The sequence below is a fragment of the Drosophila subpulchrella genome, chromosome X (genome assembly GCF_014743375.2).
Source record: "Drosophila subpulchrella strain 33 F10 #4 breed RU33 chromosome X, RU_Dsub_v1.1 Primary Assembly, whole genome shotgun sequence".
Taxonomy (NCBI): Eukaryota; Metazoa; Arthropoda; class Insecta; order Diptera; family Drosophilidae; genus Drosophila; species Drosophila subpulchrella.
The window spans coordinates 14850048-14869829 of record NC_050613.1 but is presented as its reverse complement, the minus strand read 5'-3'; the positions used below and the strand labels follow the sequence as shown (position 1 = coordinate 14869829).

General features: G+C 35.2%; 1 protein-coding gene across 1 annotated transcript in view; it reads right to left on the bottom strand.

Moving 5' to 3' along the window:
* The window catches only part of LOC119557826 (allatostatin-A receptor), a 96494-nt gene extending 77563 nt beyond the window's left edge, over window positions 1-18931 (bottom strand). The window contains exon 1 of the mRNA XM_037870784.1: window positions 18566-18931. The gene's annotated coding sequence lies outside the window, so the exon portion shown is untranslated. The remainder of the gene's footprint in view (window positions 1-18565) is intronic.
* Window positions 18932-19782: the final 851 nt, after the last annotated feature.

The window sequence follows — 19782 nt, the reverse complement described above, 5'->3', positions numbered from 1 at the left end:
ACACTAAATAAAATTGCTTAGATTATTAAAAAACAACAAATATCGAAGCCTTCGGTAAAATAAAACTCATATTACTCTTAACACATTTATCAATTATTTTAAATGGACGAAATTGTAACTACATTTAATCTGCTTAATATTATGTCATACGAGTATTATATCAAATTAATTATAATATTAAATCAATTAGCAAAATATTTTTAAAATATTTGTGTTAACTTTTTAATTAACAACAAGTAACCAAAGTTTCGGTTATAAGCTCAAATGAAATTATAGCTATGCTTAAAACTGTATAATGTATTGTTATATGATACCATCAAATCCATTTGCAAAACATTTTAAAATTATTTTTTTTTACAAAATAAATGTAAGTAAGTAAGTATTTTTTTATCTATAGGCTATATATATATATATATAATATATTATATATAACTATGTCCAATTTATTTTCAAAAAAACGTATTAAATGTATTTAAAAAGTCGAGAAACGATTTTTCGCAGTGTCCTTGTTGCTGCGTGTGGCAACTTGATAGGGGGCATAAAAACATGCCGAAAAGCGAAACCCGAAACCAAAGCAAACGAAATCGCAACATTTTGAAAAACAGAAGCCCCGAGATGAAGCAAATAAATAGGGGAAGGTGGTAAAAAAGCAGGGCAGTGGGTCTTTTGGAGAAGTGAAGATTTGGACTGGGCTGCAGTTGCTCATAAAAATGCCAAATAAAACGGAGAATTAATCAACTCCGGCACCGACCTGACCTCAGAAATCCTCTCCTTTGCCCTGCGGACTTACGGGCTTTACGAGGTTCCGACCCTGACCTCCCTTTTTCGATGGCTTTATTTGCGCCCAGATTTGCGGACAATGTTGTTAAGCCCCTTCCACTTTAATGAGCTTCATCTTGGTACTCAGTTGAAATTGATACCAAATTATTATAGGGAAAAAGGGGTGCAATAAGTGATAATTAAAAATAGCCAAACAATTTTATCCTTGAACCGGAAAACTAGAGCAACTTTAATTAGATTTTATTATCCTTGATTTAGAAATTGATCCAATTATGCCATCACCGTTCTTATTGGGGAAATCAGTAGCCTCGAAACAAAAACCATTTAAGGAGGACACAATAATGTTTGCCTTGAAAATGACTTACAATGTTGTAAGAAGAGTAAATTATCAAAGAAATAAATATTAAATAACATTTACTCATTATAATAAGATGTTTCTGTTACTAGAACCAATTTTGGTTGGGTATTACGTATATGATTTAAAATTTGCAAACATTTTAAGGTGAAAATTCCTCCTAAAAATATTGATCGCTATAATATTTTCCTCCATAAGTGCTTGAAATAATTTATCTATATTTTTTTGCGATAATGGAGGTGATAGAAACAGCCAGGTGGGATTTATTTAAAAAAAAGAGGACACACCAGCTCTCCTGATAAAAAACCAGAATCAGCGGAAAAAAATAAAATATATTTCTTTATATGATGCTGTTTGCAGAATATTTGTTTGCTTCTATTTTTCGTGTGGATAATTTATGATCCACATTTCTTTTGGCTACGTTCCCATCGTCAAAACAGAAGCACAACTTCAATAAAAATTCATAAATTATTTGTTGATGCGTATTGAATTAAGCATTTGCCACGCCCATCAAATTTACACATGTCACACACACTCACACACACTTCGGAAGACCGCCCCTTCTTACAATTGTAGCAAAAATAAAAATAAATATAAATAAGAAAAAGCGGTGCCAACTTTGCTGTGATTTAAAATTTATGCATAAGGGGCGGCCGTGTGGGAAAAACTTTTTCCGCTGTCAATATAATTGAAAAAATTTCCTAGCCACGCCCACTGGCACTCATACACACAAACAACCACACACAGACACACATAGATGTCAAGTGCAGGACGAATGCCTATTTGTTATTTATTGTGATTTGTTTACATTTTGATATTGTTTTTCCCCAACATATCTGCTGGCCAAAGAAACAGGACATTCCTCTTGTTTTTGCATATTTTTTGCCCTTATTCTTGGCTTTATTGAGTGGCAGCATTTTAATATGTGGAATACATTTGCTGTCAATGTGTGGGTGCGAAGGCAGCGGGTGGTGGATGGTGGGAGAAAGTGGCAAAGTGTGGGGAAAGGAGGAGAAAGTAAAAGAAGCAAGCAAGTTGAAATGCAAAGCAGAAAAGCCACGGATAATCTTCCATTTGCTAAGAAAATGTATTTTCTTCTCAGAGGTTCTTATTTCTGGTGCTTGAGAGCTATCATAGGATGGATATAAAAAGAATATAAGAGTAGGTTGAATGCTCAAGATACAGTTAAAATTATCGGGATCAATGAATTCAGGATATGGAGTCTGCAAGTGCAGTTTTGGGGTCCAGTTCTAGAGTCCCTTGGAATTAAGAAAAAATCGAACATGAAAATGGGTTAAGAATGTGACCCTCGTTTTAAAGAAAAATTTGAATTTAGCATATTAGAGAATTCCACCATAAACTCATAGAGGTATCCCCCGTCTAAATCGGGATCCAAGAACTCATAAAACATTAAAAGAAAAGTTTGAATGTAGAATATTAGAAAATTCCACCACGAATTCATAGAGGTATCCCACGTATAAATCGGGATCCATAAACTCAAGTTATGGAATCTGGAAGTGCAGTTTTGGGGTCCAATTCTAAGGTTCCTTGGAATTACGAAAAAATCGAGCATGAAAATGGGTTAAAAATGTGACCCCCGTTTTAAAGAAAAATTTGAATTTAGGATATTAGAGAATTCCACCACAAACTCATAGAGGTATCCCACGTCTAACTCAAGTTATGGAATCTGAAGGTGCAGTTCATTTTGAAATTAGGTTTTGATTTAATTTTTCTTTATATTTCTAAGACTTCGGTTGTTATAAATACATCCTTATTACATTTTTTAATTAAATCAAATATATATTTTAAGATCTGTAAAAATTAATATTATTTCATTTTATAGGACATGTAAAATAACTTTTTGTTGAACTCAAATATGCTGCTTTGCTAAATATGTGAATTAATTAGATTTAAAATGGCTCTATTTCATTCCCTTTTTTAAATTTTTTAGTTCATATTATTATTAATTCCATTAAATATTGTTCCAGCCAATAGTGTGCAATTCTTTAGCCTTTTGAACATTTTCTTCTTTTGGATGTCAGAAAAGAAAACCAATTCATGTAACCCTTATCGCTGAACATGTCGTATGAGTGATATTACAGAAAATTCGGCCCTTTCAATCATTTGCGCTACCCACAGCACCTGAATTCGACATTTTCCATTCTGTTTTTAACATTTCTCCCATGTTTTTCGCTGTTCTTTTATTTTTTCCTTTTAGGTCTGCCGTCGGAAAGAGAAAACGAAGTTAAATATTTTAAGTTCATAAGCCGCACGCAAATCCCTCGCAAAATTAATTAAAACGAAAATCAGAGAGAGAAGAAACAAAACGGGCCCGAAATAAAGATGGGAAAACATTAGGAATATTTGTTGGCCCTGTTATCATGTGATTGACTTGACGAAGGACAACAAGGACGACGAGCCAAATGGCAGCAGTGACGGCTTATGCCCGGCATTAATTAACTTAATACACGACAAAATAAAAATGAGTATCCGAAAAAACAACAAACGGGGGGTGTGGCATAAATATGCGCATTTAACATTATGTTTTGAATTGGGGGGTAAATCGGGGACGAAATGAAGACATTAACATAAAGACAAACACGAGTGTTTGCCTGTTAAAAAAAATAGGTTTTTCCCCTAATAGCACTGCGCCAAGCATTTAAGACAAATATTTAATCAAGCCAAATCCTTTGAACAAGCTGAAATTTGTCAGCCCCCAATTCCCCATGCAATGTGGTCAAGGGGTGATAAAGTCTCAAGCATTCCCGACAATTTATCAAAACTATCAAAAGTTTGCAGCTCTCATTCCTCACAGATCCCAAATAGTTTCAAATCTGGTAAATCGAATTCCGAAAGAAGGAAATCACTAGGGAAAAAAGACATTAAATGAAATAACGACGGATAAAATACCTTAAAAAATGTATATATATTATTATTATAAATTATCTATGACTAATAGCAAATTATTTAAAAATCATGTTCAAGTGTTTTTAGTTTCTTGAAATGATTTTACATATACATTTGCTTGAATTTATCTTTAAATAATGGTTTTAAATTGGCCAAAAATATATACCAGCACTTAAGTCATTGAAAATGGATATATTTTACGGCCCAGACATTTGAGAGTTTCAAAACACTTTAAAGAGTCCGGTGAGAGCAGTCTGAAAACCTGAAAACCTGTCCCGATGATTGATGTCCACGTCTCGCGCCCACAACTATGGATGGCAAATCAATCCGCTTATCAGACCTAATCCACCCGAATTTTTCCGGAGTTCAGGGGTCACATGGCAGGGTATCTGGTAACCCTTTGCGGCATAGAGATTCGGTGAATCTGCATATAAAAAGGGATATTTAAGCACAGACATCCACACAGGCACAAACACATGCTCACATTGACAGCGCCATAATTTATTGCTTCGTTTAATTTTTGACATTCGATGGGAATGGAAATTGGGGTGCACAACAGTGCGTATGCTTGATGTGGCCAAACATTCGGCCCCGGCCCCTAACAACTGTTGCCGCCTTTTGGGCGTTGGCCACATAAATTTGTGCTCTCCCCCCTTTTTTTAGCCTCCTTTTTTTCTCCCATTTCCTCGGGATTGCCCCAAAGGCCAGCTGTAAGCTGTAAACTGTTTAAACTTTTCCTTTTTATATGCCATGCCAAAAAAAAAAGAGGAAAACTTGGCAGTGCCAAAAAAGCGGTGTATATGAAACCGGCATAAAAAATAAACACAAATGAAAGGCGCTACCAAGTTTTGACAACTTTATGAAAATTGCATCAAACAAACATATATGTATAGTCGGGCGGGTAGGGAAAGTAAAGAAAGTAAGGAAAGTGTCACTTAAATCCGGAACGGGTTCATTAAGGCTTATGGCCCGGCAGAATGGCAAACATATATGGAGCGAGGGAGACTTGATTCAATTTAAATGTGAACACAAGAATAATGCAAAATAGGGGAAGGCCATAAATGTTTGCCCGCCTGCGTAGGTGTCTATATCCATATATCATGGCCCCCGACCACATATATCTCCGTATCCCAGCTATGTACGTGTCTATGTACTCGCTTATCTCTTACTTAGGCTTAGAATGGGGGCTACAAAGAGTGGGGTGTATGAAGTGGGGTCTAAGGGCAGGCTGGGGGCTCAAAAAAGGAGCAGATAAATTAGGAAAGGGGTGGCAAACAGGCCAGGGAGGCTCAATGTCAGGAAAATCGTATGTAAGCACAGTGGGAATGGAAAAGGAACCATTTTCAAAAACCTAAAACACATCCTTAATACGTAGTTCTAATAAAAACAATTTTCTAGATTCTAATCAAGTGAAATAATCGAGCTTATCAATTTCGATGACCACTACAAGCATTGCCGCAATATATCGATACACATATATTTCTAATTCCAAACATTGAGCAAATGTGTTGCTTTCGAAAGGTGATTAGCGAACGTTTCGTTAATTAATAAAGATGATTTATTTGATCTATAATTCTATCACGAAATATTGAATTGTATTTGTGCAAATTCATATGATTTATCGATACACGTAACTATTAGGCAACCCACTCCATTTTGATGGCTACCAAAACGAGGCTAGTTAGATTTATGGCACTGGAGAATCCAATCGAGACGCTGGCCATTTGTCTTTTCATCAAATGGTATCAATCTAGTGCCAGCGGCTGGCGATCGATAGACCGTGATTAATCGATAGCACTGTGTTTTGGCCAAGGATAGGCGTGAGTATGGCGCCGTGGCAACTTGTTGGCTTCTGCAATTTCATTTACCAATGTGCAAGGACTCCGACGACAAGGACCAGTGCTATTTGTCACAAATCGACAGCGACAGTGGCTGGCTATTTCTTTTCCTGCGATTTTTTGCTTGGAGACGGATATCAGTCAAAAGCCGAAGCCACATTGACACGTATAATACATTAGCATAGGTTATTGTCTTAGCGGAAGTTTTGCACTGTCAGAAAACGTGTTTTGAATCTTAATATTTTTCACAGCACAAGAAAAATTGTTAAACGTATCAGTCTGAGTCTCATTTTATGCAGATATCGATATCAATTTCGATTTAAATATTACATAGAAGATATGAAGAAATATTTAACAAGTACATTTGATTAGTAATGAAATCGATATAGCTTTGATTAAAGTAAACAACTAAATTGCACATATCATGATGATATTAATGATAATAATATCATATACATGTGTGCAATTTAGTAATCGATAGACATGTTTCATATCGATAGATTATCAAATATCGATTTTCTTGGCTGCTACTGGCACATTTTAAGGGGTATCGAAATATAATAATTAAATAATTTTTAAGGTGTAAGTATCAAGTATCAAGCAATCAGCCTTGAATGGGAGGGATTTCTTGGGGCGCCAGAGATAAAGCTCGTTTACCGTTACCGCTTTTCGGTATCTTCATCTAGTTGTTTTTGGATGGAGAGAGGGACTAACATTTAGCCAGCACGTTTATCGCCTCAACGCGTATCAATATCGCAGCCTTTGCCACATTTGATTTGTTTCGCATGGGTGGGAAATCCGCGTGGGTGACGATATATACATGTAAGTACATACATATATGTGTGCTCGGGTGATTTCCAGTGGGCCGCAGACCATATAGAATGAATCTGTTTGCCTATAGGTAACTCGGCAAACAAACAGGCAACCAAAGTAGTCCGCTGTTTGCGTGCCAATCCATTTACATGCCTCTCTCTCTATAAGCCTTTTGCGACAAAAGGAGGCTGACAAAAAAAAAATCAAAAGAAATTCGTGATGAATCCTTGAGGTTTTCGTGTCCACTCAATGACAACGGCAGCAAAGCAAGGCAAGGAAAAATCTATTTAAATGTTTAGCCGCCAGGCTTGGACTCGATTCAAAGAAAAATGTGCCGCAACACAAAAAAAAAAAACCCAAAAGTTCGAAAGCGCTTAGATCAAAGTTTAATCGACCCCACCAAATCCCGAAAAAAAGGAGAAAAAAACTAAGTGAAAGGAAATTGAATGAATTGGAGTGTGCGATGGGATAACAAGTGATAGAATTCGCCTCAATTGAGTTCATTTATTTGATGGACAAGTTGGGAACTCGTAAATTGCCAAGTTCTTCAGTGGTTGAAGAGGCATGAAAGCTCCAACTCCACAATTAGAAAATTTGTAATTAGAAATTCTCGAAAGGGGCACTCTCAATTTTATACTCTTTACATTTGTATCATCCTTTGTTTAAATAACATGAAGTAAACTCTAAATATTTTCCCTGGTACTTTTCACATTGCCTTGATACATGTACAATAAAATAATGATTAGGTCTCTAAATAAGAATATTTTGTGTTGATTGAAGCTCCAAATTAATTAATAATTTATTTCTTTTTTTTTATAATTCATTTAATTTCATTCACTATTCCGAACGTTCAATACTGTTTTGTATAAATATATTTATAAGGAAACTAGTTTCTTGATAGATTCAAATCGGCTTTGAGTATTGAATTCTATTCATTGGCTGCCACTTTGAATATTTGCCAGGCGAAGAAATACCCGAAAGAGAATCCTTTTCAGCGGGTCCATCAAAGGACTCAAAGCAACAACCAGAGAAATGGAGAAAGCTAAAAGAGGGGCGGAAATGTAGTCAGCTGTCTGTTATCTGCTTTCATTTGCTCGACTTTCCTGTGCTGCAGGTAAAACTCGAAATTTGCTTCAATTAATTCAACGCAGAAAAAAAGGAGTGGGTGGGGGGCGTGGCAATGGGAAGGGGGGTGTCGAAGAAAGTGAAAGTGAAAGCGAAAGTGGAAGTCCTCGTCCTGCGATGACGCTTCACTTACAACAGCGTAAGCAAATATTTAATTTGTGTGAATGACCACATCCGTTGTCGTTGGTCGACCCGAGATACACTCAAAAAAATGTAGCCATCTATGTGCAACAAACAAAAATCCTTCATTTTATTTATAAGTTTTGGAAAAACAGGTGTTTTTCACTATGCACCAAAACTGGACGGACTTAAATTTATTGCTGTATGCTTTTAGGCGCTTTATAAGTGCTTTTAAGTCCCTAGTATTTTTGTGACAGTCTCAATATTTTGCAAAAACATATTTTTATCCCCATTAGTTTGCCAAGATTTGTTTTCTCTTTATTTCCTTTATTATAAATTCTCGCACAGTGCCTATGTTTACGGTTACATCCCTAGTGGTCAACACATGCGGGTCGGTAGGTCAGGCCCCCAAAAATGAATGAAATGGCCGACTGGCATGACCAAAAGTAACCCGGCACGCAAAACCCTCCAAATGAATGAAAGCGGGAAATCGGAGGGAAAATTATAGAGGGGGAAAGTAACGGGCATTCACATGCCACATTAACCTCAAGCGCTGCCCGCTTTTTCGGGGACTTTCCGTTCCGTTACGTTTCCTTTCTTTACCTTTGCCCCACTAATGATTTCATTAATAAAATCAAATTAATCTTCTCTATGGGCAGAACTACTTAGTATTTAAGCAGAAGTTATGTTTAACGAGAGGGCGGGGATGTGGCATTCAACTATTTGCTGGGTTTTCTGCAAATTGATTTCCCTGGGGCTTAGAACGGAATTTATTGAAAAAGTATATTTAATATTAAATGTTAAGTGAAAAAAAACATTTGTTTTCTTTTATTTTATGGTAAAACCAGGGACCAAAAATTGCAGTTATTTATTTATAAGTCTTTATAAAAAAAGTTTGATAGAAATGTATCAAGAAATTTCCAAGTATACAGACACATTGGGCTACTCCTAATGTAATCGGTTTATCAACTAACTTTTATTTTGTGACTAAAAGTTAAATTATTTTATAACAATTTTTAATAATTTTTATTTTTACTGTCCCAAAAACTTGTCTTTTTTTATTTTTACTATAAAACGCAGAAATAACAGATACGTTTGACTTCTACTTATAAAAGTTTTTTATAACTGTTATTAAAGACTTTTAAAAATAAAAGTCTTAACTAGAAGTCTGACAGATACTTTAATTTAAATGAAAATCGAGTAAAAGTCTTTAAAAAATAAAAGCCTTGACAGCAGTAAATAAAATTCTTAACCTTCTCTTATGATATGTGATATTTGAATATATAATTGCCAAAAATATATAAAATAAAATATATTCAATGAGTAAGATGGGTCGGAAAGAAAATTTTACCGTAAAACAAAACCATAACGTTCCAGATTTAAAAGCTTTATTTTTGAAATTTCAAATAACTACTAAAGGTTATATTTAAGTATAATGACTTTAAGAAAGTATTTTATTTTAAAACGAATTCCAATAAATCCAATAGTTTTGAAATTTCAAATAACTACTAAAGGTTATATTTATGTATAATGACTTTAAGAGAGTATTTTATTTTAAAATGAACTCCAATAAAATAATTTTTTCAAAGCCTAAATAAAGTATGAATGACTATGTTGTATGCGAAGAAATTTGTAAATTTCCCAGAGTTTTCCTCTTTTGCGGAACGCAAAAATGTACCAAAATAGCCAAGTTCTTGGTTGTTAGACACACCCACAATTACGTTGTGCCAGCCACGCCCCCACTGCCCCCAACCGCCCCCTCATGGGTAACACACACACAGACACACACAAATAAACATACACGACACATGCATTGTTGACTTCATAATTTAATGCCAGGACCACGCCCACTTGCCGAAGGAAAGGAGGCGGCTGCTGCTGCTTAACCCGCTGGCATATTTTCACATTTCTTTTGTTCAACATTTCCCCCCGCTTTCCCTGGTTTTCCCGGCTTTTCCTTGCTCCTTGTTGCTCGAGCAACCAGCAATCCTTTGTGACATTTGACTCGTCGCACGCCCACGCACACACAGAAGCCCCCCCACACACACACACACACACACCCTTAAGCAAGGACATGTTTGACAGTGACTACTGTAACATGCACATTGCATACTTTCGGGCGTAAAAGTTTTATTACTTGGGTGGCTCACAAAAATTATAATTTTCGGCATTTTCGTCTAAAGTTCTGAAACTTTTTAGCCGCAAAAAGGGAGAGGGGAAAAGGGGGCTAAGACGGAAGTCGACTCATGTACATACGTACGTACATTGATCATAAATTTTAATAAGCAAACAGGACCCACACGCGTGGATCCTTAACTTGAGTCGTGGCTAATCATGTGTGATGGAGTCGCAATTCGTAGTTGGCTGGCAGGATTAAACTTTATATTAGCCACTCATTCGCAGCACATCAAGTCGAGAGTCTTGTCTGAAAATTATGAGTGCTTAAATAAAGTTGTTAAAAATTATTAAGGGGTAGTTCTCCAGTCTTGCAGCATTTTGAAAGGAACATAAAGAGTATTATATCGCTCTAAAAACTTTCTTAAAATAAGTAAAGTGTATTTTTAAAAGCCACATTGAAACTAGCATTTCTCAACCTTTTTGACGATGACAAAAATATGCTAAAATAAATATGCTAAAAATAAACAGCTCACTTTGTAATTTGTTTCCAATGAAAATATTTGCGATAAAGGACCAGCCCTAATGTTTTTTCTCATAAGAAACTCCCCACTTAAGCCGGGATTAGGTTTCACTTCTCAAAGTTAAGTGAGTGGGAAAACAAAGTTTAATGGAATACCTGATTGAAGCTTAGAAGTGACAAACAATTGGTTAGAATTTTCCGTTCGCAAAATTAAATTGAAATTTATTTGTTGGCTTTGGGAATTGGGCCTTAACAAAATGTACATCATTTTCAAAAGACTTTGAGTGCCTTTTAGTTGTCTTTAGAATTATATGTGCAATGATATATATATAAAAACAAAAACTGTCAAAATATATTTGCTTTTTGCATATGAAATTCACATATTTCACACAAAACAACACCTGAAAAGGAGTCAAAATATCTACAGAGATTTTGCAAATGTTTGTTTATTCCTGTTTTGTTTTTAGGTCTTCAAATATAAGCTTCTTTTCTCTCACCGGTTTCTGTAAAATGAATGCAGAACATTTAATTCTGAAATAAATACAAACATATGTTTGTTTCTTTGTGGGTGGGTTTTATGAAACCATTCAAGGAAATTCAGTTTGGAAGTCCATAAACAACCTTCAATTGAGCGAATAAATCTAAAACTTTGGTCCAACGTTGAAGAAGGTGCAATGAAAATCCGATGAATTTTATATTTTTGGTTGCCCAAAGTTTAGTTGCTTAATCTTCAGCGACAACAATTATGATAATCGTTTCTGGATATTGCTCCCATTTTATGGACTGATTTTAAAGAATGCAACTCTTGAGCGGCATCGATTTGCGGTTACTTGACCTTTCAACTGAGATAAACTGACCGAGGAAAGCTTCCAAGTTCATTAAGTGCCCAAGTGGCTAACTACACATCATGGACTTCCTGCTTGCACCCGGAATTCCTCGATTTCTTGCTCGCCACGTCCCCCCCCCCCAAAATTTGTCACCGTATTTTCGGGTTATCCGGGTCTCTGGGTCTCCAGTCTTCAGCTTACTGAGTTACCAAGTTACCCAGTTCACCCGAGATCTCTCAACGGACACTGGCCACAGAAAATTCTTAGAATTCCGGAAATGAATGTGCGCAATTTCGCATTGGCCAAACAGACCAGCCAGCCAAGAGGCAACTGTATTTTCGGAACCACAGTGCCGGGAAATTCATGGCCACGGTCGGATGAAAAGTGAGTGGTAAGTGGGAAATGGGCACTGGGCACTGGGCTATGGCAGCTGAGTGGCAGCTAGATTGTGCTGAAATTAGAATGAATTGCAGCTAATTGTGGATGTGTTGGAATTGAAATGAATTGGGCTCGTACTGAATTCGATTTCAGCCGAATGCCCAAGAGGGTATTGAGCCCACATGTGTTGAAGGGTTGGGTATAGGATACTTAGCATTTTTAAAATAGTTTGAGAATGGTTGGGACATATATCACATTCTTTTAAAAACGTCTATATAAATAAATCCGGGTGAAGTTTTTTAAATGAGCAGATATGTTTTTAAGCCTGCACTGAAAAAAGGGAAAGCTTACATAAATATAAACATAATTATTTTAAAGTTTTGTATTTACATTAATTAAAGCCGCAATGGATAAAAACACAGCGAAAAATATTTAAACTGAATATGATATCATGGATATACTAAATGCTTTATCAGTGCATGTTTAAAAAAACCCATATTCTAAAATAAAATTTAAAAAGGAATTACACCAAAGTTAACAAAGTGATGTTGCCATTTTTAAACAAATAAATAAATTTGAGATAAATAAAAATGAGCACTCATTTTTTTTAAGCTAAAATAATTTAAGCTAGCCTAACTTACACTAAAAAAATGTAATTTTTGAAGTTTAGTAATAAATTAAACATCGAAACATTAAAATTGAATATGATATCTTCGATTTAATACGTATCAATGCATAATTACATAAAACAATATTTAAAAAACAAATTAAAAAGAGAGAGAGGGACATTTTTACCCCAAAGCTAAAAAATTAATGTTAGCCAGTTTTAAAACACATTTAATGAAGATTTTTCAAATATTTGGATTCGAAAAATAATAAATTAAATTAATTAAATTTAAAAGACAACGAAAAATAGTAGTACGTACATATTGTAATAAGATTTACTGCTGTAATACGTACCTACAATAATTTCTGCAACAAAATGGGAGTTTCACAAAAATGCCTGGGAATTAAAATGTGCTGCCTTGTTATTATACGAGTATTGCCAAACAAATTCCCATGTACAAAGTAAATAAGCCAAATAATTTGAATTGTAAATATGAAGTTAAGCCAACAACTTTTGCTCTCTGCCAAAGGATATACACATATATATCCTATACATATGTATATGTATATGGGCATTAGGCTTTAATTATGGCATGTGTGAGACGATTGCAGAGGCGAAACAGTTTGTAATTCATTAATCAATTATTTACGAGAGCGGAGGCACTTTGGAATCTTACTCGATTAGCATGCAACAGCAATCGCCGAAAGCCACAGAATACCACAAGCACCAGAAACACCAGATACCCAAGAAACACCGAAAACACCGAAAACAGAGATGTGTGGAGTGGATATGTACTTCAAAGTAACTCCGGGGCCCCCCCTCGATATGTTCCATTTACTTCTTGGAATCGCGAAGAGCCGACTGCTTTCATCTTGATAACTCTGATGAGCAGCCAAGATGACGCCCGATGTGCCAGCGACAACGCAAATTTAACTTAATTAACTAATTGTGAGGAAGGCATTCTCAGTCTCAAAAACCCCCGCCCGTCCCTGCGATATTTCATATTTTCACGCGGCGACCCCGTAAACTATTTCCAGCGAAAAGCACTTGGCTTGAAAAGACTGTCAAAAGGCATAACAACAAAATACCCCAACTATTTCGCAGTAATTTGTCGGGGGTTAAGTGAACCTCAATTGGGGTCCTTTTTGTTGGGTTCATTGTTGTTAAGTTAATTGGAATGACTTTTAGGGTCTTACGATATTATATTCAGAAAACGGGAATGACTTATTTCATCCAAGCCTTTTGTTTTGAATGGAGTTATCATTTGGATTTGGCATTGGCAAAACGATCGATAGCATTATCGATAATATCGATGGTATTTAAATTTAGAAAGCATATTTTTTGTTGGGTTCATTGTTGTCCAGTTAATTGGAATATATTTTTAGAAAACTTAAAAGACCTATATCATCCAAGCTTTTTGTTCTGAATTAAATGATCATTTGAATAGGGTTTGGTTAAACGATCGATAGCATTATCGATAATATCGATAGTCTTAAAATTTAGATAGCATCGATGGTTTTGACCTAATGTCTATTGTATCGCTCAGCAAAACAAATTAACTTTACAAACGATTTTTGGCATTGTTGTGAAATAACAAAGTATTTTTAAATGTAAATATTTAAGATTGAACTTCGTTTAATTTTAACTGCGTTAAAATGTAGAAAAACGTTCTTTAAAATGTTCTTTAAACCAAATGTATTATTAGTTTTCTTTGGTTTTTGTAATTTTTGTTTATTTTAACTGATTTTCAATGCTATCGATAATACCGATGTTTTCGCAACCCAAATTTGAAAAACGTACATCACTTTTTGTACTCCTAAATAATAGTGAGATACATTTCCGGGAAGCTCACCGCATTTTTTCACTCTTTTATTCAGGTAAATAAAACTATCCAAAACCAAACACAATTTCAGGCAATAAATTGAATTTATTTCAAATGAATTTCAAATGAAAACGTCCTGTTTTCGCACACTTTTAACTTTTGAAGTGGCAACTAATCCGGGTTCAAGTGGCGAATCCAGTCGGCGGAACGTTTAGTCAACAAGAACGTTTTCGGTTTTGACAAATATTTGCATTGAAAACAAATTAAGATGTGCGTTTATTTTTTTCGATTATCTTTTTCGCTTGGCAGGCAATTGAGAAATCATTTGTTTACATGCTCTCGTCCTGGTTTTTTTGTCTTGTTTTCCATTTTTTTTTTGTCGGCTGTTGTCCTTACGCTTAAGTGATGTCAATCAATTAAATTTACACACCAGGAAGAAGGAAGAGAAAAAAAAGAAGAACGGAGGCTGGGAAAACCCACTGGCAGCTCTTTATACATTTTTCATGATACTCGCGTGTGTCTCACTGTCGCTTTTCCTGGACTTTCCCCCGATTTTCCCGCTCCGGGAAAAGCTTTGGCTGAAATTTGTAAACGTGTTTATCTTGTTTTGCCCCTGTCTTTTTGGTCTCTGTGTGTGTAAAGTAAGCTTATGAGTGGTTAGATGGGCGGCAAAGTGTGTGAAAAGTGGGCGGGGCAGCTGGGTAAGCTGGGTGGCAAATGCAAAAAACATAAAATAATAAAATAAATATAAGACAACTGGGGAACCGAGACAACGAAACAACATTTGCATTTGTCTGAGGTGTAATTCCTAAGCTTTATGGCCAAGCATTATTATTACTGCCAGAATTGCTGCATTTCATTTAGTCAACTTTTAAGGGCAGATGAAAGCAGCTAAATGTTTATGGCTCAACTGATTAGCCCGGAAAAACAATGGGCAATTTTCCAAGCACAGAAAGTGGTTACTGCCAATTGGAATTGGCGAAATCTAGTAAACCCTGCTAGAATTTTACTTCAGAGTAATTTCTACATTTTATGTGACATCTTCTCTTGGTTTTATTTCTTTTACATGACATGCAATTTTTTTAAGAAATTACTTTTACTATTTCTAAAATATATTTAAAACACCAATATTTTGAAGTTTAAGTGCTGAACTTAAAAGTAGGCCCTCAAAGTGTTGTAGTTTATTTTTTTTTATATCCTCTTCAAATATTAATTAAATTGTGTGTGTATGTAATTTATCATTTAAATTCCTTGGTTATAAAATCTTTTGAAAATTATTTGTTGACTTAAGTCCAAAAATAATGCAGATATAATTGCCACTAAGGATTAAGTACATTTCATAGGGATCGTTTTATATTAAAGCAAACGTAGGTATTAAAGTCCACATTTCTACTACGTTATTCAGGTTCACGTTCAATATGTCTTATGGTCTTTTTGAATCCGTGAAATGCGCTCTTTACATTTTTAAACGCTTCTTAATTACCCAAGTGCTGGTCTGCATTCAGACTTTACCAGTCCAATTTGCCAATGGCCTCGGCAGAGATGAAAAAGCGACTCCTTATATCTGGGAAAACTGCACCTCAAACGAAACATAATTTCGAAATATTTGCCCGCAGAGAGGGACCATTTATGAGTCCCTTTCGGGAAGGGAAGATATGAGTCCGACTTTATGAACCCGGCGCTGGGCTCCTCGGCTTTATTTCCGCTTTTGGAGGTTGAGGGCTTGGAGTTTGGGACTCCAGGGGAGGCGGAGTCCAAGGAAAAGGGGCTGAAATGTGGTCAAAGCCTTCTAGTCAAGTGCTTATCAGTTCAGGGGCGGTGCAGAAAAGGGGGTTCCGGCGGAAAAGGGCTTCAAAACAACTTGACTGACTGCACTTTATGGTTCATTTTGCATGCCTCAGATGAGCCGAGGCCTGGACCCCAGATGAGAAAATATCCAAAGGTTTCACTTACATATAGCCCAGCTCCCACCCGGTTTTCCTAGCTTTTAGCCCCCCAACCACCCCTTGCGACTATGCGTTTTGGTATTTTTACTGCTGCGTTCCCATTTGCGAGACAGAGAATTTTGAGTTGCTTTTTCATTTTTAATGCCACATCTTGGTCTCTTGGACAATGTTTGCTGGCTGTTAAAGGGGATGTGGGGAATGAGGGGGCTGAGGGGGTTCTGCAGGACTTCAGGACTTGTGTGCCTTGTCCTTGCCTGCAGCGTAAAATTCTTGTTAAATTATTATGGAAAACTTTCTTGCACCATTTTTTGCGCTTTAAGAAGCAATCCAGCCAAAGAAATCTCTACCTCTAGGCTTCTTGGATTTTTCTCAATTTTTTTTAGGGTTGCCAAGGTTGCTTGAGAGGCAAAAAGGGCTTGAAGCGAGATCGTATTAATATCGTTTGATACTTTTAAAAAACCTAATCAACAAAAATTAAATTCATCCAAACAAAATGTGTTGCTAAAATCCTTATTATAAAAAACTTAAAAGCAATGCAATTACATTTTTATTAGAAAATTTAAAATTAAGTTTACTTCCAGTTTAATAACAAATAAATTTTCTTGAAAGTTAAATAAAATTAGTGAAATATGTTAAACTCTATCGTAGCAATATTTTAATTTTTAGGTACACATATCTTAATACATATTCAGATATATTTTAATATAGCTTGGTATATTTTATATGTTTATTTTAGGATTTTAGTGCCCACACACATGCCCACTTATTTTCTATACTTTTTCAAGACTTTGCATCGCATTTTAGCATCGCTTGGTAAGTTTAATAGTTTTTGTTCACTATCTTTTAAATTCATCCAAACAGAAAAGTTGCCTTTGTTTTTTAAAAAACTGCAAAGCAGTGCCAATACATTATGTTAGAAAATTTTAAATGAAATGTATTATTAATAAATGTACTCACTAGAACTTAATAACAAATTAGTACATTTGTTTTTAATTTTCTCAAATCTTAAATAAAATAAGATATATATGTTGACCTCTGTTATAGCACCTAATGAATTTTGAGGTATATATCATATATTTTTTAGTATCGCTTTGTAAGTTTAATAATTGGAACTAACCATGGGTAAAAAGGGACATCTATTTTAAGACCTAAATTCCCACACACATGCCCACTTGTTTCCTATAATTTTCCAAGATTTTCCATCCCCATCAAATTGTTGCAATTAAGGAAAATGTTCAAGGTCAAATCCAACGCAATTTGACAATTGAAGGGCGCAATTATTTCAGATGATTTCGCCTGAATTGACGCGACTGCCGTTTGCTTTGAGTTGGGTCCTTAGCCCAAAACATTTAATGGCAAACTCACACCGCCCACATGCAATTCGTATACCCACTTCCCGGAAAAGCCCCCCCACCCCCTTTTCACCCACGATCCACGGCCGTGTCGCACCTAATTAGGCCAATTAAATTTAGCTGCAAATTACACACGTTAAATGTGTAAATTGGGCGGCCAGCTGAAAATTAAATTGAATGCATGTCGCATGGTGCGCATCGCGTGTTAAAGCCAGATATCTAAGTACCTGGATTTTGATTTGGATTTGGTTTCGAATTAAGCGGATGCACCGACCACACCTTCAACAAAGGGATATTTAATTCGCGGGTTAAGTGGCGAGTGCGATATTGTCACGAAAGCAATTGGATTATCGTCGGTGGAGAAGTCATTAAATGGCATTTTCTAGTGTCCAGCTAATAAAGCAGAATTACCACATGAATTGGCAATTGAAACACTTTTAAAATTACATTCAATGAAATTGGATTTAATTACTGAAATATATTTAAAAAATGTTTTAATTACAAATTTTGTTTTATTTATCGTGTTTTAAATTTCATCAAATTTTTTTATGAACATCGAAGCTTTCTAAAATCTTTAAAATACTTTTATAATGTACTAACCTCTTAAAAAATAATTTACCAATTACTTGCAATTTAGGATTAATTTTTTGTCCACTGAATAAACTAAATAAACCTTAAAGGCTATCGAGAAAATCATTAAACAAATTGCATTTTTATTGGAAATACTCTTCCTGTTAAGGCAAATTCAGGGATTATCTTCCTGAGAACTTCTGTGAATTTCACGTGTCATTTCCACCTGTCCTCTTATGATTTTCAGTTTCTTTTTAAATCCCCTAAAGCTTTAACACTCAAAAGACGAACAAAAGCCGCTTGGCCACTAATTTTAAACTCAATCCGGATGTTCCGGAGTTCATTAGCAGGAAAAGCGGGAAAAGTGCGAGTATCCCAAGCGCAATTAAACGTTTCTTGTAAGACCTAAACCTCAATTTCGAATCTGGCTTTAATTCAATTACCGGCTTCTTGACTTAAAATTTCGCCACCACAAGTTGCCACTCACCTGATTCAATTCCTTGAAGTCGCTGGACAGCGGGAAAAAATTTAAAAAAGGAAAGGCAAAAACCGGAAAACACTTGGCCGAGACTTTTTAACAATAAACCTTCTTAAACCGGGTTCTCTCACACTTCAAATCTGTTTTAATAATTGTTTGTTGTTTTTTCCCCTTTGTTGGGTTTTATTTCAATGATAAATTTTTGTTCATTTCTTAAGACACATTAAAAAATAAAGAAAAAATTTTTTATTGCCGGTCAATTTTTTAAAAAGTACCAATTTCGAACTGAGTTGTATGCGGATTGAAATGATTTCTTCAGCCCGATTCCGTGGGGTCCTTTGGTCCTGTTTTAGTCCGCCACACAACCGTCGTTCAGGACATTCGCCAGCGAACTACGCGCCATCCAAAGCGAAACAGTCGCAAGTGGGCACAAAACCAAAACACAGGACGAAGGACGAGCCGAAGATCCTAGGGATGCGACTCGAGTGGAACGATTCGAGCGCTTTGCCGCCTGTGAAAAGGACTCAACATTTTACTCTAAAATTTTTAATATTTTTTAATTTATTTTACATGTTTTTTTCAACACTTCTGAAACATAAAAAAATTTTTTTTAAATTAAAAACTAAACAAATTTTTATAATGTTTCGATAAATTATTCAAAAAGAATAAAAAAATATCATAACAGTTTTTTTTAAATGCATAAGTTTATTATATTTGCCTATTCCTTAAATAATTTAAATAACTTAAAAAAAACTTAAAAAGTGGCATGTAGATATTGTAATTACTTTATTCTTAAGCTTGTTCCTAATTTTTTTGCCTTAAATAATGCGATTTTTACGAAGTCTTAGCATAGAGAAAACAAACATGAAACAATTCTTTCATTGTAATAATTTTATTTTTACTTTTTGATATTGGTTGGCTGAGTTGTTAGCGCTAAAATAAATTTTACCAAGAAGTAAAATTGATAAAATAAAATTAATGTTTAGGTACTTTTTTTGTTTTTAATTTTTTGTTTTATTCTTTATATGTGTCATATATGGTGAAAATATTTTCTGCAATGACAATTTTTTTTATACTTTATAAAAGAGCCACTCTTCCCTTTTAAACTTTTACTCGATAGCGAAACGAACGCAACAGGCGCGCATGCAAATTCCCAAAGGAACAAAAAGTATTTGTAAACAAAGCGGCTTCGTTCGCCAGCCGAACTCAAAATTGAGCGCAAAAGC